Source organism: Neocloeon triangulifer, unplaced genomic scaffold (genome assembly GCF_031216515.1).
Source record: "Neocloeon triangulifer isolate White Clay Creek 2 clone unplaced genomic scaffold, ASM3121651v1 ptg000003l, whole genome shotgun sequence".
NCBI lineage: Eukaryota > Metazoa > Arthropoda > Insecta > Ephemeroptera > Baetidae > Neocloeon > Neocloeon triangulifer.
In genome coordinates, this window is record NW_026775546.1 from 10,872,504 (window position 1) to 10,897,328 (window position 24,825).

Below are 24,825 nucleotides of genomic sequence, written 5' to 3' on the forward strand. Positions count from 1 at the left end.
CTCTCTCCCTGTATAAATAAGAGACTCACCACCAGAAAGAGAGACAACATTCAACATTGGGCCGCAAAAGCATCCTCTCGTCGTCTGCGTCACAGATTAATCAATTAAAAAAGCAACTCGCTCATTCCCCCGAATGAGATAAGTCGATTTTTATATTCGTTCCTTCGCCAGACCTTTTTTATATATTTTTTTCTCTTCGACAGCAGGACATAAATTAAAAATCTAATTTCCCGGCGAGCGTTTTTCCTTCCCTCTCCTCTGATGGAAAAGCTCTTTATTTTTTATTTCTAATTTACCTAACAACCCCTTTCGCTTTAATGCGCCCACGGAAAACGAGCTGATTGCCAAACGTCTCTCTTTTCTCTTTTCCCTGAGCGCCGCTTTTTTCGTCTCTTTCTCTCGCGGTCGCAATCAGTCAAATTGTGAAATACACGGAAAAAGCAGGGGAATGAATTAATGGCATGCGGGAGGAATCAATTTCCATTAAGAAAAGTCATCATTATTAAGCACGGCGGTTCTATTAAACGTTGAGAAACCGCCCGCTCGAGCCGGTTGACATATTAAAATATATTTTATGCATGTGCGCGCCTCCTTCTTTCATTCTTTCTTTCTTTCTCTCCAAATGGTACCATATATATATAATAATGCGAGTGAATGACAGTCGAAATTGAAATGGGGAATATATAGGAATAAAAAGCACACGAGCAGGTGATTGAGCTGGGAGAACACGCGGAGAGAAAAAGCGGCGTTTCATTTCGTTATTATTAATATAATATAGCGCAAAGGTGCAGGCCGTGTCCTCTGTGCGCGACACGCAATCTTTTCTCATGTGAACCTGCCCCACATTGTTTCTTTTTCAATTTGCCGTATTTGCTTAGAAATATGTCATTCAATCAAAACTGCAGTTTCGGCAGCAATCATTACATAATCAAACGAAAATATAACAATTTTGATGTCAAAAAATCTTGTCATATTAAGTGATAGCTAAAGATTTTTTTAAATAAGTCAGATTAAAATGTATCTTTTTTTAACGCAGAGATAAAATTAATCCTGACCATGGCAAATTTTATAATTCTGATTCGACGCATGTGAGGATGTGAGACTAAAAAAAAAGGCTTTTTACTATTTAAAGGAAAAATAATTATTTTATATAAATTTTTTAACTTCTGACATTTTTTTGGGTTTTTTGATTCAATGATTTATAGCAAAATATATAATATTTTTCACAAACTTTTAACATTTTTCTACAATGATGTTACTAAATTAGAATTGCTCCAACTTCATTACAAGATTGTTGGAATTCAACCTCAATTAATTTGTATGATAAAAATGAAAAATTCAATGTAGAGAAAAAATGGAAAAATGAATACAAATACTTTTTAAATAAAATAACGAAAAATTAGAGGGTTAAAGTCAGTTAATTTAAAAGTTTATTTTGCCGATTAAAATTAAAAAGTAACTCATTTAGTTCTATACATAATTAAAATTAATTTAATACTAAATAAATTGAATTTAATATAAAAATTTTATCCCTTTTTGCAATTTGTGGAGCGTACTGAGCGCATCACGTACTGCTGCACTTTGGCCTGCTTTTCACAAGAGCTAATTGCAAAACGAATCACTGCGGCGTTAGCAAGGCAGAAAATCTGCCGGCATTCGCGAGCCAATTTCGCAAAATGCATCAGCCGGCCGTTGGCATGCAGGGTGAAATGATCAATCAGCACGGCAGCAGCGGGGCTATTAGATAATTACCCCTATTTATCCGCAGTGGCCGAGGTTAACTTTTGCCCCTGCTTTATACGAACGTGTGTGCATTGGTAATTTTCAATATTTTGCATCAGCAGGCAGCGTGAATGCGCGCCACTTTAATTCGCCTAATAGCAGGATGTAATAATTTTTGGTGCGTTTAAACGTGGCGCATTTGCCAAATGAACGTAAACACACACACACGCGGCTGCTTTTGCACATTTATTTGTCGGATTCGACAATTTTCGTTCGCTTCCTGACGCCAATAAACTAATTGCCAGCACCGTTTGACCGGCGCCGGAATGTGAGTTCATCATTTTTGCATTCGGTGAAAATCATGCGGTGAAAATTGCTCGGCCGGAAAAGCGGACGGAAAACTCCGAGTTCCATTAATTTAATGAGAAAAATCGTGTCTTTCAAATTGGTTGAACCACTTCATTTGAATTCAACAGAAAAATTTATTCCACCGTAAAATTAATTCAAAAATGTTAAATGCAAACTCGCTGAATATTGTACACTGCAGAACCCTGAGTGAGGCTCTTGTAAAAAGAGTCTCCAGCAGAAAATAAATTAGCTTGCATATTTTTAAATAAAAATAGATAGTGGCAAATTTTTAAAACGTGTAATATCTTTCTTTTAATTAATTAAATGTTGTTTATTTTAGTTCATTTTTAATTTTTTTTTTCATTTTCAGTCTTCTTCTTAATTTTATTTTAATTTATTCCATTGAATTTTAAAAAATTACTCGCTACATTTTAAGATTTTTAGTGACAAGCGATCACAGCACCCGGTATTTTTTAAATACAAATGTGATTATAAAATTTGGCTTCTTTTAGAAAAGAAGGAGACTTTTTTTCTCTAGCCTTCAGAATGTGAAAACGAACAAGAAGATCCCTGGATTGTAAATTTATGTAATTATTTTAAATTTACCTTGCTTAATAATTAATAATTATTTAAAGAATTGTAACATAAAAATTATATCTTGAATTATATCTGAATTAAAATAATTTTATCTGTTTATTTATATCTTGCTAATTATTCCACTAATATTCATAAAAATTTGACTAATTAATCCAAATAAAATGTCATTAGAATAACTTTTCTCAACAAATTATGCGCAGAATTTTGCGCTGGATTTATTGCGTATGTGATCGAGATCGAACTTCTTGCGTCAGTCGGTCAGTGTGAGCGGCCAGGGAGTTTACGAGCGCCGCGTTCATTCTTCGCCGGGGCCTGGTTAGTTTGGTTATTTATGAGGGATAATTCGGTTCAATCTGCTGTCGTCTAGACAATCTCAAGTAATTAAGGCGCCAATTGCACATGTCACCTCGAGGTCAGTCTCATCTGCGGCGTGTCTCCGCAGCATCTCGTCGTCACATGCATGCGGCATATTACGTACCCTTTATTAAAAACAGAGTCATGCCCATCGCGTAAAAGAAGTAATCGAACCGACCCAAGAGAGGCGCCGCAGAGTGTGTCGAAGAAATATATATTTCTTTAAAATTAGGCCCCGCGTTTGCAAGCGACTGCGATTTTCCAATTGGAAATCGCTCGCTTTTCTCAGACGTAGTGTCAAAGAGGAAAATCGGAGAGATGTCACGTTGCAAATTGAGGGAATAAAAAAAAGTAGAAAAGCGCCCCTGCCTGCGACCGGCGGCAGCCCTGACAGCAGCGCGCTCTCAAAGTGTTATTGACGCTTCACGAGTTTTGCGAGATGTTTTGTTTGAGCTCGACGCGCAAAAAGCAGCCTTTTCTTGGCCCACGTCTCCTCGCACACTCACAAATGCGCACCACTAATTTGAATGCCGCGCCTCCTTTGAAGTCTCTGTCTCGCTGGGGGTGAACCGCCGACGAGGGTGCGACTTCAAGGGGTAATTTTTTTGTTTGTAACCAGGTATGGGGAAGAAATCTTTGATCTTTTTCCTCAATCTGGTGAATTCACTGCGGTTTTTAACGTCAATCTCGATTTGTCCCAACAAAATTGAAAATTTTAGTAATGCAGTATTGGGACTTGAGTGTGTTTTTATAGTTCCCATTATTTCTTATTGAGGAAACACAAAAAAATTTGGGGAAACAATAAAGATGAAAATTTAACCAAAACTGGGCTCGCTTCACAAAATTTTAACTATTAAAAATGTATATACATTTTCAATTATCAAATCTCACTTTACTTACTTACGTTTTTCAACCTTAAATTTTAAGTGAAATATTTTTTTTTTTATTTTAGTGGGGTCAGGCCAAGGCAAAGTGTCTTGTCGGCCTGTGCCCTTATTGAGCTTGCGGAAGGCAAGCTCCAATCTTATATTATTTGGGTATTTGTTTATTTTATTTTTTATTTTATCTTTATTAACATCAATTTATCATCATTTATTCATCATTTATTATTCGACACGAGATTTGTCGGTCAAAACGTAAATTATTGTCAGGTTTAATTGTAAGAAATACCCTTAAAAAACTATATTTCTTTAGAAAATTGGGAAATTTTAATTTAAACATCGATTATGAATTTAATCATAGAATATTAAAATAATTTTTGAATATTAAAAATTTGCAAAAGATTTAATTCCCAAGGATGAGTACAATAAATTTTTATATAGAGGCTGGTTTAAATTACTTGCTTTAAAAAATAAAAAAAGAATATGCATATATGCCAATGATATTTTTTAATTTATTTTTTTTTTATTTTTGCTCAATTTAATTTTTAATATCTCTTCTTGTTTGTTGCAACACAACATAATAATAATGTGCAGGCAAGGTAGATCGTCTTTCAATCTCCGCCGGCTTGATATTGAACACCGTGGGCGTGCATTCCCCAAAGTAAGTACCATATAGCCGAAAATAATGGCGTCTCTTTCTCTCTCAGCGGACAAAAGTCGCGCTACGGGCCTCTTTATTTTCCACGTGTGTGCCCAAATGAACGTGCACGCTAGCTCGTCTCGCATTTATATTATTAACATAACGTGTGGTGGTGCCGGCGTGTGATGAATCTCTCCTTAACAAATTCAATATTATTCGAGGCGAGTCTATTGACAAAATAAATTTATCATTGCACAATATCGGAGTTATTAATATTTATAAGGTCCTGACAATAATAAGCACGGTTCTCACAGGCCAACACGTTCTGAATGTGGCGCAATCGGAGTCGTTGTATCGCGCGGCAATTGAAGAAATTATAATGAGTGGTCCATTGTTGGGTGTTAATAAATCATCCGGGCCTGTGTGTGTGCGATGGAAAATAATGTTTATAATGCGCCCGTCGCGCCGATTGTATCTTTTTCTCTCTCTCCGCGCCATGGGTCCTTTCGGACCAAATGAGCAAAGACAAATGCCAAATGTGACACATTATTTCTGACTCGCTGAATGTAATTTTGATTTGACCCTTTTGAATTAATCTCTCTCGGAGAGAGGCTCGGCTGCTGCCGTCACCAGCGACAAGCTTGCAGGCTTGACAAGGACCGCAAGTTTTGACTTTTGCCATCGGATTAGTGCGAGGGAGTTACAGCAAAGAGAAGTTGCGATATATTCGGGCTAATCATCATACTCGTCAAATAGAACAAACTTGTTTGACAGTTTCAAAATATACGGATTTCCTCCCAATTTCATAAACAAAAATAAAGATTTCATATTAAAATATTTTTTAAAGGAATTCTATTATATTTATGAAACATTTAGAATTTAAATATTAAATAGAAAGTCAGTTTTCTATCAACAGTTTTTACTTTTTACAATGAATTGATTTTAATAAAGGCCTCACACAGATTTTTGCTCAATTGGAACGTTTTCCAATAAATTTTGTCCCACTAAATTTTCTTTAGAACAACTATTCACCGGCCTTGTTACATTAATATATTTATTTGAAAATAAATAGCCTTTTTGTATTTTTTTTTTTATCACATTTTTGTCTTTTAATTAAGTTGGAAAGCTTAGTCAGAATTGCGAAAGACTGAATAGTGCATTTTCCACTTTGAAAACAATTTTTAATGACGAATAATTAATAAATAGATGACTTACCTTACCTTGAAGTCAAAGCAGTTCAAAGGTCACTCCAGCCCATACTTGCAGTTGCCAGCGGGGTTTTCAGCTACTGACGGGATGCGAAACAGGAACACAGGTTTCAGCACCACAAGGACTGAAATCAATGGAAGCATGGTATTGATATCCAGTGATGATTTCTATGATGCTATAAATATAAATTTATAAAGTTGGTGTAATATTAATAATAAAATAATTATAACTATTAATAGTTCAAGAAATTGGAATTTTTGCAAATGAAATGCACTGAGAATGATTTATTTTTGAATAAATGAAATATAGAATAAATCGCTGCTTGATATCATTTCAATTTATAGAAAATATTTACCCCGAGTCCATTTTCTACGTGAATTTTCCTTACTAATCTATAGCCAGTACATCATTTCAGCTACTCCAAATAAAACTGTAAAAAATTTAATTTTTTTTAAAAAAATGGATAATAAAATAAAATGTATATAATAAAACCACTAAAAATATACGTCTGTATTAAAATATATAAAATATCAAAGACTTAAAAGTTTTACCAATATTTTGAATTTGTTATTTTTTTTCATTTTAATAACTTTTAATAATCAACGACATCATAACTAATAGTCCTCCTCTGTGTAATTTCCATATCGGAGTCATTACATCTGCGTGAAACACCCCTAAGTGGCAGACGACACTCATCAATAAATAAATGGGTGGCTAACTGGCGCGTGGAGAAAAGGGTGCCCAGATTTCCTCTATTAAAACAAACGCCCGCGAGAGAGAGAGAGAAAGCGAGGGCAGGAAATTGAATCTGTGCACGGAGGCGAAAGAGCACGCTCGGATAAGAGATGCGCGCCTAAACCTGGCAAGACCGTAATAACCCGGCTGCTAATTGGAAAAGTGACGAGAGCCCTATTTATTATGCACAAAAGGTAATTTATTATTTTAATTTCCTTCTCGGCCAGCCATGCAGAAGGTGCGAATGGCCGTGGCTATTAAATTTATAATGTGCACCCCGGCGACCGGCCGGAATTCGTTATGTTGTTACATGTACACGGCGCATTAATACACGCGTAATGGCCATTACGGGTTATGACGCCCGCGATTTATTCAAAGTGCAAACGTACATGCATGTGTGGCGTGTGTATGTGTGCCGGACGCTTTCCACCCCCTGACAACAGGTAATGAAGACATCGGGGTGTTTATTTTGGCGCTCCATGTCGTGATTAATGACCGTATTGTATGAAATTTGATCGATGCTACATTGCGGATTTTCACAAAAAATTAATAAGGGATGAAATAAAAACAATTTTTTCAAATGAAAGTTGGTAAGTTAGGCAATGCGCATAGCTGGAATGCTGTCACGGTTGCATAACTTTCATTAACTTTGTTTCTTTGTGATAAATATATAATGAAATAAAATAATAAAAATTGTAAGTAGCACAATTTTTAAATTTTAAGTTAGCTACTTTTGCACCAATTAAATAATAACCATAACTTAAAAATAAAATAATTTTATTTTTCTTCATTTTATTTCCAAGGTTTTAATTATGAATTTCTTCTAAAGAATTTCCAAAAGAATAATTACTAGCTTAAAATTTTTCGCCTCCTCAAATGGTTTAACTGAGATTCAAAAGAAAACAATACATATAGCTTTGTGGTGGTTTTTACTTATTGCTAGTTGAGCTTTCAATATGGCGATAATTTATTATGAGGAATAATTTTAATAAATATATAATTAGAGCTTAATGCATAAAATATCACCAAAACGTAAAGTGCTTTACTCACCAACAGAAAAATAACGCAAAACAAGCAACGATGCAAAATTGAAATATATTTGAGGGAGCACAAAGCACTAAAACACTGCAAATCGACAATAAAAGTGTAAGGAAGCAAACAATCAGCTGTAGGAAAAACGCCCACTATCAGCCGTAGTGATAAGAAAAACCACCTAAATTAACCGGTAGCAACCAGCCAGTGCATATGCAGTAGTGCCAACCCAAAAAATAGTCTGGAATATACTAGATATAATTAGTCACCTTTTCTAAAAAAAATTTCACTAATTTAACCAGTCTTAGAATAATAAAATAATAAAATTCGAATTTTTTTTATTTGTACAGTTAAAAAAAAATATATATATAAATCTGAAAAAAAAATTATGAGAAATTCTAATTTTATTTACCTATTTTAATATTAATTTTGAATGGGTTACTTTTCGTTGCGATGAATAAAAAGAAAGGTAGCTGCCTGGAGTGTGTGTGCGTCCTCCTGGTATACATCCACATACATATATAGTGTGTTTGTGTGTTAAAATTTATTTTATTCGTCGCTCCTCTTCTTCCACAATATCTTTTGTAGTCGCAGCTGAAGAATGTGGTTGGCGTGAGAGATAGTATCTTTGCCAGTGTGGAGTGGCACGATTTTATATTTATGCATGCAATAACAGCCATATTGTACCATTTTAACATGAAAAAAGCAGACTGCGAGAGCATGTGGGTTCTTTTTTTATGCGAACGCCGCTGCTGCTGGCAGCCAGCGTGTGTTTTTTCCCCGGCCCCGCCGAATGAAGAAGGAGCGACCTCCGAAGCTAGATTGGCAGATCTCCCTTTAATTACCCCGGCCGGCGCACACCTTTGAATTCCCTTCCAATCCAGATCAGAGATCTACCGTCCGATAGCGATCAAAGTCGTTACGGAGGCTGAGAAATCTGAATTTTTTACAAAATTCCAAAGCCCTTAAACGTTCGACACGGACATTCATCACAATTGCAAACAATTTGGATGGAGAGCCACAAATATTTGTTAATGTTTGGCCTTTCGGAGATAATCACGACACGCATCGTATTCTTTCTTTTAAATTTTATAATGGGAAGCGTTATTTCTAGATCAGTGTTTTACTGCTATCTTGGACGAAATTATGGTGGGTGGAGAGAGAGAGAGGATTTTGGGCGATTACCTAAACATGGACTCGGGGCACAATAATATGCGCGTATAGTTTATTCCAGTTTATTGGCACCGACTCAGCCGTGTAATTATTATCAAACTGAATCCACAACACACGGAGCGGCTCCGTCTTCTGTGCATAATGTGTTCGGCCCAAGAAGTGCGAGCGAGTTTGCTTTTCGACACGAACGCTGTCTCCGGAGTTTATGTGCAACATTGTTGCGCTGCCGAGATCCACGCAAATTTATAACGCATTTATTCTTATGGCTTGTTCAAAGTATAAGTGGATTGGAAAAAGTTCAAAACTAATCAATTAAATAAACAGATGAATAAATAAACAAATAAAAAGCATCATCGAAATGAAGAACTTTGAGAATAAAATACAATTAATAAAAAGAACTTTGAATTAAGGACTCCTTACTGGCAGTTCAATAAATTGAAGTTTATAAAACAGTAGGAGCCATTTTTTGTAATTATTATCGAACAATAATTGGATATTGAATGCACCATTATTGTAAAAACTTGATTTTACTTCGTTAACGAGAAGTCCAGAAAATAGCAATTTTTAATTAGGGTACATTCTTAATATTTAGATGATCTGCTTTTTTATTTACAGCATAATTTCAATTGATTACTCCGATTTCCTGATTTAATTTTTATTTAAGCGAAATAACATGACATTTATTATAAACAAAATTATCAGTTTTTCACAAATTTCAATTTAACTTGTAATGGAATTAATTTTACTAATTTTAATGAAACTTAAATATTTAGTTAAAATATATTTAAAATAAAATCCCGTTTGGTAAAATGTAATTTTGCTACTGGAGTTCCCAAAGAAACTCAATAACCTCCTCGAAATCTCGTTGTACTTCCAGCAGCTTTTTTCACAAACGCTCCACTCTGCACAAAAATAAGCTAAATTGCCGAGGGAAATTCTCCAGCTTTCGCATCGCAACTCTTTTCTTCGTATGTATTTTTTTTTTCAATTCCGTGCCCGAGAGGCCATTGTGCGCTCTTGGATTGGGTGAAAAAGCGCGAATTAAGAAATGAGCCTCGTGATCAGTGCACATGTCGTGACTGTTCTTTATTACGGCGTTGCAATAATCATCATTTTCACCCGGGCAATCACACACACACACATACACACGTAGGGCTCTGGCAGATGAGCGCGTACGTATGGGAACAAGTGAGCTAATAACCGTCATTGTTGCTCTGCCCGAGCATGTGGGAAGAAAAGCCGAGGACTGCGAGATGCACCTTGAGACACATAAATATCCGCAGCAGTCGGCCGGCAGCACTCGATCATGCCCAATTAACCACCCAGGGGCTTGATTGAATCCGCCCAACCGACGCGCACCAATTATCTTTGCCACTTGGTGGTGCCGCCGCCACCGCGAAAATCGACGCTGTCTTGCAAATGAGTGGGCTGGCCGAGAACATTTCTCAGCTCGTTCGGCAAAAGGGATTTGTGGAGAAAATTGACATGGTCAATTATTTTATTTTAAAAAGTTTTACATGAAAAATAAAAAATTCAAAAGACTTACGTTGTGCAATAAATCTTTTTGCATTTTTTTAAGTAATTTCCATTAAATATCTGGAGCCGTACCCGTGAAGGGTTGATATAAAAAGTTTTGTAGAAAATGAATTAAATTATTTCTAAATTGATGTATTTTGAACAAAACAAAATTTTTGTTTGAAGTGGTACTCTCGAGAATAAATTCTAAGTATATATTTTTACAGACTCTAGCATATTTGACTTTTGAAAAGATTCTCAAATAAGCTCCTCATTAACAAGTTATTACAAGAATAAAAAAAAATAATAATAATTCCATCAAGTTTGGTACGCATGAAAATTGAAAATTGCACTAGATCGATGTTTGATTTCTAACAATGAATCAAAATTATAAAGAGTACAACTTAAATAACATGGAAAAAATTATTGTTGCTTCCTTTGAATCTTACGCAATAATTTCCTCTGTCACATATTGTGGACCCAAATTCTAAAATTCGTTTATGGAGCAACTGTGCAGAGACAACGAGCCTTTCAAAACGTCTGACAGGCCGTTCCCTCCCTCGCTCGTTGAGCAAAAAATGTTAATGAGCGCACATTTATCATTATTTCTCGTCACAAAGCGATTAATTCGCCAACGCGGGGCCCTCTCTCGAAAATCCCTTTCACTGCACACACGAGAGGTCCCGGCAGCTGCGTGCATGTCTGTGTGTGTTAATTGTTCCTAAAGTTAAATAAAAAAGCGAGCCATGGGTGATGTTCTCTATGAACAATGGGCCTCGAGTGGCTGTTTATTATTCAGCCGATCGGCGCAGATAGAGAGACCAACCAACTTTCTGCAGCGTAATTACTATTGCATGCTGGCTTTTTTTGCTACTCTAGAGCGCAGCAATTAGTGTTTAACAGTTGGTCCAGTTGCGCGCGAACAATGTTGGCGCGGGACAAAGAGGGGTGGTCCCTCTCGAGCCCTCCTCGGAGGCCCGCGGGGTTCTTTTGTTTAAAACGCTCGTGTTGTGCCCCCGGTGAATCCGATTGGAATTAATCGACAGACTCTCCAAATACTTTTTGCATAATGCGAGTGCCGACGCTCCTTGGCAGCCAAGTCTGCCGTTATAGGTTCCTGAATTAAGAGGAAATTTGAAAGTTAAGAATTTGATTACATAATATAATGTGTGTTTAAAAACTTAGCTGATGAATAGATTATCTTGAAGAAAATTCTTTAATTTTTTAATTTAATACTTACATGAGGGATCTGTGCAATTAGTGTTATTCTGATACAAAAATAAGGGAAATGCTAACTCTAAACAACTTGTGGTCTCTTGCAACAACATGATTATTTATAAATATTTTAATTAAAAATCAAACTTATGTATTAAAGTGTCTTTTCTTTGTTGCAAACCAAAGCTGTAATGATTCTTCAATAGAAAATTTTTTACTTCTATAAAATTGACGGGTGATTATATAATAATTATAATGCCACTTTTCAGCTTAAATTTAAACAATTTTTTTTTCTTTAAAAAGTTTTAATTTTTCTATATAAAAAGAAACTTAAGGACTTTTTCTTTAGTAATTTGAACCTGTTTGAACCTAAATAGTCACCTTAATCAAATGAAAAAAAAAAAGAAAATTTCGCCTGTATAAAGTTTTACTTTCAAAAAATAATATATTGTATGGTACTGCTCATTTAAAAGATTTAAATATTAACTATTGATTTTTTCGCAAATTGTTTCTAATAACCTTAATAAATTTGCAAGAAGAACTTTTGATGATAATAATAAATTATTAACTTAAAATAACATTCAATGTTTAATTAGCTGTGCTCTGGAGCTTTCTGAGAAGTTTTATTGCTCCGAGAGTTGCGGCTTCAAAGGTTTATTGGCACCACTCTGCACCAAGTTCGAGCTTTTTCAAATATAAATAGGTGGTGCATGCAAAAGCGCAGCTCAGAATGGCATCTCGTTCGCCGGGCAATAGCATATAGTGCTCTTCGCATGTCATTGCTCTTCTTTGCCGGCAAAAACGAGATAATCTCTCACGACTTTTTGAATCGCGCAGGTATACATTAAATTGATTTGCCTGCGATGTGCATGCATGATTCATTTCCAAGCGCGGCAACAACACCGCAGCTCGCGGAGAGTGGCATCTCATTCCACGGGCTTATTACATTTTACAACTGCCCCATTGTTTGATTCCAATCAAAACGCCAATTATTTATACTTATTCGCAGGCACAACGCGCGCGCACGAAAGTAATTACCCTACGAAACTCTCTTTCCTTCCAAGCTATTTCTTTCTGCTCCGTGTTCCGAGATATGCGAAAGAGCAGCTCACAGAACACGATCCTAGAACATATACCAGAGACTAGCAAAAAAATGACACATCAGATGAGAAAAATAATGGTTTTCCTGCATAACCTAGACAGTTTAATTCCATTCGATACCGTAGCAATTTTCCCACTTCACACGTTTCACATGATACCCTGGAAAAATAGCAACAAAATGCTACAAAAAATTAATGAAAGAAAGTGCAGTTTGATCTTTTTTGCATAAAAAGAGCAAAACAAAGAAGATAATCGCGTTTCCACTTGAAAAGGGCTGAAATAAAATATCAAATTGTTTCAAACATTATCGTTAGTTAATTTTATTATTATTGCATATTTCTGTACTTGTTTTATTCATTTTATTTATTTATATTTCACTTGCATTTTTATTATTATTTAATCCAGAATTTCATAACAATAGATTGATAATATTTAATTAATTTTTTTTCTTTTCTTCCAAGGAGTCAAGAGTCAAAGGACGGAATAAACGCCGCAAGTTTTCACGTTGCAGAGCTCAAACAAACCGCAAATTATCATCGGGAGATATTTTCTGATTACTCGATCTCGTCGGCGGCTCATTTTCTCGACCGTGAGTTCGTTTGGCCGCTCATTGCTCGCACCCCAAAATGTATAATTACCCCCGAGGCTGTCACGGCAGATGCACTGAGCAAAATGAATATTATCAAAAAGCTAGCGGCCGCCCTTTTGTTCCTATGGCGCGTTAATTCTGGCTGGCTAGCTTGCGACGAGCGAGCGAGGAGCTTTGCATTTTAATTCGGGGCCCTTTGATCGAGGGGTAATTGGCACTAAAACTCGGCGTAATCGCATTGATTGTATGAATTCGTTTGAATAAATTATCCGACAATGGCACCGCAGAAGAGGGACGGCAGGCGTGAATAAGTATTTGTGCGTTTTACAAATACAATGCGCATGCCATGGCCGCGGCTACTAGCGTGTTCATGCGCCTGAATAATAGAGCTGTTGTTACACTCTTTCATGTTCTTGCAGCCCTTTTGCAGCGCTCATCAGATATAACGCGCGACAGCCACTGTGGAATGCAGCTCTCTGAATCTGCCGCGCGAATTCGCCCGTAATTGAAAATTCTTAACTGATGTTTGTTGAATTTTGTATGCAGTTCCAAAAAATCCAAAATTTTCATTATTTCTGTTCCTATTGTACATCTTTTTTGATAATTTATGATACGTAATTCAAAAGATTGGTGAAAAAGCAAATTAAAAAAAAATTATAACGCGCAAATTTTTTAATGCCTCACAGATTAAGTCAGTTGAATCAAAAGAGTCTTGAAATTCAATCTTAGTGAATATCTTAATTTGATTCAAAATTAAAGCATTGATTTAGAAAAAGGAATATAAGCAGTATTGAAATGGAAATATAAAATATCATTTATTATATTAAAAAAAGATATGGTGCTTGAAGTTCCTTCTCTCTGGTCTGGTCCAGTCATTCAAAAGAAATTTTAATAAAATGTTGTCACAAACTATCTTTGAATCGGCAAAGTTTTAGAGAAAATTATCTAAATTGTTCTATTTTTTAATTTAAATTTTTCAATATTTGAAGATAAAGTAGAAACAAGTAAATAGAGAAGAAAATGTTATAATTTTTTCAAATTTTTTTTTTCATTTTCTTTCGTAAATAAAATCAAAATTGTTTGCTTTTCTCATTCTCATTTAAGCGTAATTTTATACATTCCTGACATTCATCACGTCCGCTGTGTATAGTTTGAGAACAGAAATTAGTCTGGAGTGTGTGGAGTGCGTTGTTTGATTGGTGGGCATCGATGTTGTGTGTAATTTGGACCTGATTATTATTTGAAGAAAAGTCGTGTGGTGCGCGCGCTCAAAAATTTGGCGCCTTGAGGAACAATCATCATTATTTATATCGCTCATCGCGCGTCATTACCTGCTCTCATCGCTCTTTATCCCATTGGCCACGTGCATGTGAGTGTTTATTATAATTATTTACCTCCTAAATTTGAATACGAAATTAGGCCCATGTTGGCCCAATATGGCAGTGGGTGTTGCATGATTAAAATTATAAAAAAAAAAAAAAACTGTTGAGAATTTTTTATATAACCCAAGCAAGTATTGATTTGATTTGTTTATTTCAGAAAATACAAGTAAAATAAATTCTAAATCTGTAGAATCCTTACTTACAATTAGAATTGAAACAATTGCAATATGATGTAGAGAGTAAAATTAAATCAATTAGAATGTCCGACACATGAATCAGAAAATTAATTATCTTATGAAAATTTGAATTGATAGGTTGGTGTTCTAAGTATAATATTTATACATTTTTACACTAATTTGATCAATTATAGTATATTTGAAAATATCAATTAGGTTTTAAGCTTTATATTACGAAAAGACAAAAGTGGTTAATTTTTTAAAATGAAAGTAATAATTTGTATATATTTAAATTAATTAAAGAATAACTTCAACTTTTAAATTAAATTCTTATTAATAAATTACAGTTAAATAAATTATTAATTTTTAACTAACTTTTAATAGGTTAGGCAAAAACGAAAACAAGCCGAATCTCAACAAATTAATGGCGCAGCAACTTTCTGCGGAGTAATCTAGTGTGAATCTAGAGGTTGACAATTATTTTTATGTGACTCCCTCTGTTGTGTAAATGCAAAATACGGTGTCTTACCGCTGCTGTTGGCGCGAAATTAAAATTCAAGGCGTCTTCTGCCTGTTTGTTTAACACCCTGCAGTCGCGCCATAATTAATGACGCACTCGCACCCGGAGATGCTGCGATAAGGCATATAATATTCAACATCAGCACGACGTAAAAAGCACACACACACAATACAAGCCGAGAAAGCAAGCAAGGAAGGCTATCCCATTTTTGTATATATACAAAATTTATACAATATTCTTCATCATCAACGCACAAAAAGCAGTCCCCTTGGTTTCTTTTGTATTAATAACACACACATACATTTTATCTGCTGTAAAATCACGCACACACGAAAAGAAGCCAGACTGGATATTCGTCCGAGAGAGCATTGTATCTGGTTCCCTCTGCTCATATTAATTGGCACCATCAGCTAAACTGAGGTGACGCCCAAATCATATTTAGACACACACAATGGAACACCAACTGCTTATTAATGAGATGCCAGCTCAACAAATAGTGCAGGCCTAGAATATAGTTTCGTCTCAAGTTTCAGTCTCGAATTTTTATATAAACCAAATGCGGGCTCGCTTCCATTCGTCACCCTGTCCTGAGCTTTCACATACAAAAATAATAATCTGGTCCACTTCTTCTTCTTTGCATAAATTCCAATCGAGACCTTTCCATACGTATCGTGACCTTTTTGTTTTCACAAATCGAAACTCATCCGGGGTCGTTAACAAAATCACGCGGCGCAAATGAATAATTTTTAATAAACACGGACGTCAGTCATCGCCGAGATGCTCCAAAATAATAATCAGCCGGCTCGTAGGCCATTCTTTATATATATATTATTTTTCTGATGAGTCTTTCTTCTTCTCGGTCTCTCGGAAAGATGAATCTCCTTTCGTTCGTGTTTTTTAATTCTTCTCTGCGATGCTGACTAGTCGCGCGCTTATCTGATGGCACCTCACGCTGCTCCGCTCGATGAGCGAACAATACCCTTTATTATTTGATTAGATATCAATTAATCTTTGTGTTGCGCGCTTATGTCAATTTAAAAAATTATACAATCAAATTTATTGATCTAACAAGTGTTCAAGGATGGATGCGAGATGCAGGCTGTGGTGTGAGATGCGGAACGGGGAGAGAGTTGAGAATTCGTGAAACTCTCTTGATTGAATTAGCCTACTTTGTATTCTGCCTCTTCTAATAATGATGAAAATTTGAATATTATCGTTTTTTGATCACCCTCTTAATAAAACACTAACAAAGTTGAAAATTTAAAATTAATTAGATTAAATTTTAAGTTCAAGTTTTAACTAATTTAAATCTTTCATTACTCAAAGGAACACCTCAATGTGTTCATATTTATAATAATTACACAAAATCAATTTCCAATCAAGTAAATCTGGTTTTAAAATGAAGAAATGTTTCCTGCAAGCATTAATTAGCGTGTCACCATCCTACGTATCATGAACCTTTTGTCCCACGCACATCCCCATAAATGAGTTTGATCAGAGTTGTCGCCATTAATTATTGCTGTGGCTAATTGTGGCGTGATTGCGTGTAATTATTCCACCTGCAGTTCAAACATCGCAACAAACGTTTTGCATGTACCTGTACCACATGTGTTGGAACTGAGTGCGGAGTCGAGGGCAACAATAATAATGCAGCTACACACAATGGCGAGGGCGATGAGGTGCAAATAAAACGGCACTAAATGGCAGTGTTGATGATGATATTGTTGATATTTCAGGGGTGGTGTAAAATTAATGCAAATTTAAATTGTGAATTTAGGGAATGATTTAAATTGAGGATAGTTAAAAATTTAATACTTTTAAATCTACAAATTTTTATTGGAATATTTATTTCAGTTTCCTTATTTCTTTTACAATCAATCCAGCTTTATTTTTTTAATATTATTTTACATAAAATTTTATCCTGTATCCAATGTCCAATCCATCACTTATCTTTTATTAGTTATATAGAAATAAAAATTTCCACGCATATTTTATTGTATTGTAATTTGATATTTTTTAATTGATTTTATTCAATCTATTTTCAATTTTAACACTTCCCTGAAGCTTGATACAGGACGCATTCGTCTGCGGCCAAATGAATACCCGAGCAGTGCGTGTAAACGCGAACATGAGCCGGGCTGCTGTCGGCTTATTTAATATGCATAACTGATTAAGAATAGCCTCGCCTCTCTCGCATCTTTTCAAATTAAACTCTCTTGCCCGTTGTCACTCTCAATGTCAGGTTATTATAATTTATATCGAAAATAATTATGCTAATTCTTCGGCGAAAGGCAATTAAAAAACGTCAGGCACGAAAGAGAGCCTCTTTTAATCACGGAATGCTGGCCGGCCGCACCGTGTGTATATATTTTATTATATACACGACTCTTTTTGTGTTTTTTATTTTTTATATGTAGAGAGAGACGCGCGCGATTGTGGCGAGAGAATGACACCCGCTGTATTTTATTCCGAAAGCTCAAATACAGTCACGGCCGCTCATGATCTTTATCGGGCGGCAGATAAAATTTTTAATTTTAATCAAGCGTGTCCGAATGAGTTCTTGGAAATTGTCGGTAGGGCTTCAGAGAGCCGCTGCCTTTTGGCGGCGACAACACATAAAATGAATAAATTTTATTTATATTTAGCGTTTACTTTTTTTAATTAAATTCCAAATTTGGATTTGCAGTAAAGAGAAAAGCATAGAAAGGGTTTTCGGGTGCAAAAAAATGACCCAATAATACGTGGAACAAAATAAATCCACCCACAGATAAAATTTCTAAAAATAAACATTTGCATGTCTATGAAAAAAAATTTAAATTTACATAAATATTTAATGTTCTAATAAAATTTTAGCGTACAAATAAATAATCAAAAAAAAAAATGTAATATAAGTATTCTGATTTTTACAGCTCAATGTTTACAGTCAAATTTTCTTGTTCTTCAGCTTACCCCTGACAGTATTTTTTGTAAATGTATTAATAATTTGATATTTTTTCCAAACCCACTGTAATCTCGCCCATGAGAAAATTCCTTTGGGTTGCGACAAACAATGGAGAGCGATTGATGCTCAATAGGCAATTTTTCACGGGGCCGATTAGAGGCTGAAAAATTATCGGGCGGCCTTTTCCGTCTCACGCACGACAGCAGCACGAATTTTTAATTGCGCCTATTTTGCTGCGGTGTGGGTGTTTGAGCTGCTCTCACGAAAATTAATATTTCAAGTCATTATTAAGTGACTTGCATTTATTTTTATTAAGGCGAGAGAGCGCGCGATGACGGAGAGAGAGAGAAAGAAAGAGATGAATTCCGCCGCCGCCGCCACAGCTGCTGCTGCGTCTTTTTACGACATGCTCTGGTGATTTCAAATAAAAGGACCTAAAAATTATTATTTTTTAATTTCCACCTGTGTGTACGCGGCTGCGCCGGGTGATAATTACGAAATTTTCTTTCTCCCAACGGCAGCCAGCAAGTATTTATGTTTTTTGTTACGCCTCCTCATCTTTTCTCATTCTCGTCTGACAAATAGAGACCTCTCTGTATAAACAAGCACACTCTCCACGATAATTTGGCCGGCTATTTATTTTTCACCTCTGAATCGTGCTGACTGGAAATTCGAAGCCACTTTTCACTGTTTTCGAGTTAACAAGCAAAAAGTGCTTTCGAGTATATTTCGTGGAATGGTATGTGTGCGTCTGTGAAAAGATGCTGCTGCTGTTTTGTTTCGAAATCACCTAACCACTGACTTTGTGAGGTGCAGGACCGTCATTGTGCCACATTTTTACTAAACTGAGGCATTTTATTTAAGTGCTCATTCTTCAATCCAATTTAATCTATAGCTTTAAAGGTTGAAAAAGTTTGTTGCTTTTTTATAAGTTATTTAATTTTGAATTTAAATAAAAAATTACAATGATAAAATGACTTTCGAATCACCCAAATCACAATCTATACTTTTTTAATTTTTAAATCATACAATTTTTTTAAATGTTTTTTAAATTCAGCCAATTTAGAGACTATGTATTTTTACAAAGGTATAATATTTCAAAATATAATTTAACTTATTTGCCTACAAAACAATGTTTGCAGGCGCTTATTGGTTTATTAAATTAATTATTATTTTCATGAAAAAAAAGCATACGGCATTTTAATTTATTGCTCAGTGCCTATGGGTGTATTGGTTATTCCATTCCAATTTTACTTAGTTTAGAAAAAATAAATAGAGCTTAAATTAAAGAATTACATTGGGATTTTTATAAAATTCTTTTATTCATTTTTTAATATTTCACTGTATATTAATTTTAGCTTCTAAAAAGTAAAAAAAATTAAGGAAATTATTAACTATTTAAAAGAATCCAGAGATTGATTTGAGAATTTTGAAGATATTTAAATTAATAGTTCTGATTGTGAGGAATAAAATAAATGTATGATCTTTATTTGACCTTTATACTCTGCGAATGAATCAATTGGATTTTTAGTTTCAGACGGTTGCGGCGGTTGTTTGGCTTTATTTAATAGGCTTGTGATTAATCTGGCAAATCGCGCACGCTCTTTCTTTTTGAATGAGGCGCAAAAGAACAGCTCTCGCTCATTTGAGCGTTGACACTTAAAAAATCTGCTTCATGACTCCCCGCCTGGCGTAAAAAATTCCAGCAACAACATCGTCGGAATGCGACTATATTGCCAAGTCCGCGCCGCTGCTTCTCTCTCTCGTTTTTTCGCGTGTGCGTTCATAATTGACATTAAGCAGCGAGGAGGGCGCGGTGGGGCAGTTGGAGGAGGAGGAGATCGCGCCACACAAAGGGATTCATTCGCACTCCATACAAGAAGCAGAGAATTAAAAATATTTGCGAGACAGCGAAAATGTGTTTTGTGCGGACGCGTATTTTTGCCACTCCCTGCGAAAATATTCGCGATTCGAACATTAAATAAAAAAAGCATGTGATCGCTTAAGATATTTGGGGCACACGGAATTACTAAAGAGCTAAAATACACCTTAAGAGCAAAACGATATAAATTCCACAAACCCCATAGAAATCAATATTGGGTGGGGACTTATAAAGAGTTATTCCTCTCTTTTAAATTTATATAAACAGTTCTTTTAATAGTTTTTTTTTTTTAAATTTTGTTTACAGTTAGTCTTTATTCCTGTAGTTTATGAAATTTTTTTATCAGAACTTCATTTCTAAACTTATGAAAAATCAAACTAATTTTAATATTACGATCTATTGTGATTCGCTTTAAACAGTTTGAAAGATAATTAGTTTCAAAAGTAAAAACTTATGGCAATACAACCCACAAGAAAAGTCTAATGAAACTATTTATTTTTATTTTTTATAAACAAGCTCTGCTGAATTATGCTGTAAAAAAATGAAAATTAAATGTGTTTTTTTTTTACAATTAATTAGGATTAATTAATTAGAGACTTCGCACCAAATAGATTGTCAAGCAAAATTAGTTTGAGCTCCATTTGTTTCAATTTGCAACATAATTTTTATTTCGCTTTAAAATATTTATTTTGTACTTCAACCTCCTTTCCTTATTAATTAAACTTTTAATTGAAATAAAGATCAAATTAAAAATAACTGCAATAGTTAAATTTTTATTGCCCAATTAAAGCACATATTTGATTTTTATACACGAGTTTCACGAAATTCACTCAAGGGGTTATTGCCAAAAAAGGAACAATACGAATCGTTTGATGCAAAGGCGAGCATTCTGCTCATTGTTTATGACACACCAATTTGGGTGTAACAAATAGGCGGCGATCGTACGCGCGCTGTGTTGGGCCTTGTTTCGTTGCTCTCGTGTGTTTATAAGCTCTTATTGTATGCAAGATCACGACTCTAATTAAAAAGGAAATTTGGGAAACACAATGAGCTCGGCCGGAGATATCACGATGGTGCCATAATGCGGATCCTTCGATGATCCATCATTATTTACATCCACATCGTTCGGCCTCATACTGTTACTAGAACAAACAAATAATTGAGCGCCAGCCTGATAAGAAAAATAAAATTTCGATGTATCTGGCCCGGGCTAGAGAGTCGAAAATTAATTGATTCTCGTCCACACCTCTACGTATATATCTGAACAGACCCGCTCTTCTCGTTTCAGTATCAAAAGACGCCATCTTATATGAAGATTTTTTTGTTCAATCACCTAATTGAAGTTCGGCTAATAGGTAAATTGGCGGGTTCTGCCAAACTCACTCTTGCTCTGCCATGTGCGTGTATATTCATATAGAATTTCCTGTCCTACAGGTTTTTCGGCCAAATACAAACATGCACACGGTAGCTCTTCTGCTTTTTCCACTCGCTTCGCTGTGAGGAGCAACTTTACGCGCTTGACCATAAAAACAACCAAGCGCACGGCCCGTCTCTCTCTTATTTTTAAAGAGCGTGCTGGAACATTTTAAAACTCTTGTGAGACATTATTACCCGACAACACAACAAGTCAGCTAATTAAAAACGCCGATGTGGTCCACCTGGACGCGTATATAAGCATTTTCTCTTTTATTTTCCTCACCCTAGCGGCGAATAATCTGCAAGAATAAAAGAGCGTATCGACGCTTCGGATCGCGGCGGCGGGCAGCTCCATTTTTGGCGTTTGCGAGGCAAAAGTCCGTGGGAACTTTTTAATTGATCGCGCTTTCTCGTCCAGAGTCTGACCGAAATTTATTGGTGCGCGGCTGCTTTGTCCGCCGGGTGACCAGGGTGGTATACACAGGCGGAGGAGTAGTTTTCACACAGCTCGCAAATTCCTTACAAAAATAATTGGTGACATTCGAGATTTCCTTGTGGGCAGACATTTCTTTCGCGAGTTAAGCGATCCAAATTTCACACGGTATAAACTTTATCTCTTTCAAATCAGCCAATCTACTTTAAAATAAAATTACTTTTTTAATTGAAAAAAAAAAATATTAATAATAAGAAAATTTGGGTCCCTTTCTTCTTGTCAGCGAACTCCTCTTGCAAAAATGCCACTTCCATCAGGTCATAGCAATCGTCACTGCCACAAGTAAATAATTGCATCAAATGAATCATTTTTTTTATCTTAATCTTTTTCATGGCCTAATCATTGGGCCTATGAAGCCACCTTTACTGCAAGAATATCAATAAAAAAAAGGAAAAAAAATGGAAAAAAAAGAAAAACATGTTTTCGTGGATACGAGTTTGGCACCAAAAATTTCGGTGGATGAGTTTAGATTTAAAACTATTGTAGGAAATAATTTATTTTTTCTTTGCTCAGTATTCCTTGAAAATAATATAAGACATAAGAAAAACTTTAAAGTTAATTATGACGGTATAATAAACATAGGAATAAATAAAAAAAAATCTGTAGAGGAAAATTATTAAAATATAAAAAACCACTGCATAAACAATGTGAGAACTCTACAAACAACCATCAAAAGACCAACATCTCTAATTTAGAGCCACTATAGGGTTGATGGTTAATGAAATTTAATGCTTTAATGGCAACATGTTTATATACAAAACTCGCCAAGTTCTTGCGGCCGCGAAGTAAACGAGATGCATAATATTTTCTTTCAGGCGAAAACCACTGCGGCGCAACTTTGCTCCTTAACGAGGCTCAAAATTAGAATTTCCACTCGCGCAAGCCTCGGAGAGCAACGCCAAATTAACAATGGAAAAATGACTTGCATTGTGAAATTCGCAGCCGCTTTTCCGCGCGCTTTTCATCTCGCACACCAATGTATTACACGCCTGGCGGCTTTCGGCGTGCGCGCGCGAAATAAAAAACGAGAAAAAGCTTTCTTCATAATTTTCCTACTGCGGAGAGAATGAAAAGGAAAAATGCCGTCTTTTCTTGAGGCGAGAGCAGGGAAAACGAAGGCGGCTGAGAAAGGGCGAGAAATAATTAAAATCAGCTCGCAGGTTCACACCGGAGGCAGTGAGGCGGCTAATTGCTTAACTAAACGACGCCCTTTGCTTTCTTGGGTGAGAGAGAGTAGTGTTGTTGTTGGCACGCAGAAAGAGAGGAAATGTTGCGAGAGTAAGTCGGAAATTGGGGTTGGAGAATAATCTGCGCGACGCGAGCTGAAATCAAAATGAATTGGAGAGAAGAGAAAGAAAACATGTACGAAAAGCCGCCGAGAGGAATTAAACCCAGCTGCTGATGGCAAAAAGGCAAAAACGTTTCCAGCAAATGGGAAACTTTTTTATTCCTCTGCTCCCATGAGAAAGTAGAAAAAATGCCGCAGATTTGTATCTAATATTTAAAAAAAATAATATTAAAAAATTGCTCTATATCAAAACTAAAATTAAATTTAAAAAAAAAAAACTAACCAAATTAAATAATTTTTTTTAACCATACAAATAAATATTACAATATTTTTAATATTATTAAAAATATAGGTTGATACAAAGTTATAAAAGATAAAAATCTGAAGTATGTGTAATTCCATAACCCAGAATTTAATGCAAAAAAATTACTAAATATTAACTTAATAAATTTTGTATTGCAGAAAATTGTAAAAAAAAACACGTTAGGATTTATTACTTTTTAATCTTTAAAAATGAATCATTAATTCCTTCAATCATTTAGTAGAACGCGAAACTGATGGTTTTTCGATAAAATTTATACATTAAACCATTTAGACTCACTGCGCAAATTGGCTTTTTAAGCTAAAAAGCACGGCCCGACTTGGCAAATTGAAACGCCAAACGTATTGTCTCGATAATTAGACGACGCGGCCGTGAGACTCGAGAGTGAAGTGTCCGATTTTGAGCGAGGACGCGGCTCTTTTTTGAAGTGTCGCCGACCGCTCAAGGGCTGAAAGGCACAATCGGCGGGAATAAGGGGCCCATCTTTGTGCGCTAACAGGCGAGACTGGCTGCTTTATGAGCCACAAGTGTTAAGTCATGACGAATGGGCCGCACAATGAACGCACACATACACATACTCTTAACACTTTTTAATTACGGCGCGCCGGAATTTTGTCATCACAAATTCCGCCACGGATCTAATCCCGTCCGCGGGACAAAAAAAGAATGAAATGAAAAGAGAAAAGAATGACGAGACGTGGGAAAATGATGATGCAAAATTATTTAAATATGGAGAAGCGCAACGAGGAATTTTTTGATAATTATGAAAAATTTAATTACGAAATCTCCTACGAAAACTCTCTTCAAATAAAAAGTAAGAACACAATCATAACTTGACCTTAAAAAAGTTTAATTTTTAGATGAAAGGTTCTTAAAATTAAGAGCCAGTAAAAGTTTTTTGATTCTAAATTTTTGTTTGCAGAAGATTATCGTTATATTTAATTATTGTTAACTATTCTAAATAACTTAAATAATTCAAGTTAGGCAAATTGACAGCGCCAGTGTCGAGAGGGCTGCATAAGTATGTCCGTTTCATTCTGTGAGTCTCTCTGCCGCTCCGAATTCCAACTGAGGAGCATTCGTTTTTCAGTTGCCGGATGAATCAGAGGTTAAAAGAATAGCGTGGTTAGAGGCTGATAAATAATATTTATTCGATTCATTACAAACACAAGGCGTCCTAAGTGTTAAGACGGAGCATCTCATCGTTGTGAAAGAGATGGATTCATCCCGCAGAGCCATCCATTAATTTTGTCCGTGTGCTTATTGATTAATCCCCGGCCGGAGCAGCAGAATT

At 35.5% G+C, this 24,825-nt stretch overlaps 1 protein-coding gene across 1 annotated transcript in view; it reads right to left on the reverse strand.

The window, feature by feature from the left end:
• Nucleotides 1-24,825, reverse strand: part of LOC132205636 (microtubule-associated serine/threonine-protein kinase 3) — a 142,277-nt gene that overhangs the window by 104,995 nt on the left and 12,457 nt on the right. Inside the window, exon 2 of the mRNA XM_059634839.1 lies at nt 5,763-5,875. The gene's annotated coding sequence lies outside the window, so the exon portion shown is untranslated. The remainder of the gene's footprint in view (nt 1-5,762; nt 5,876-24,825) is intronic.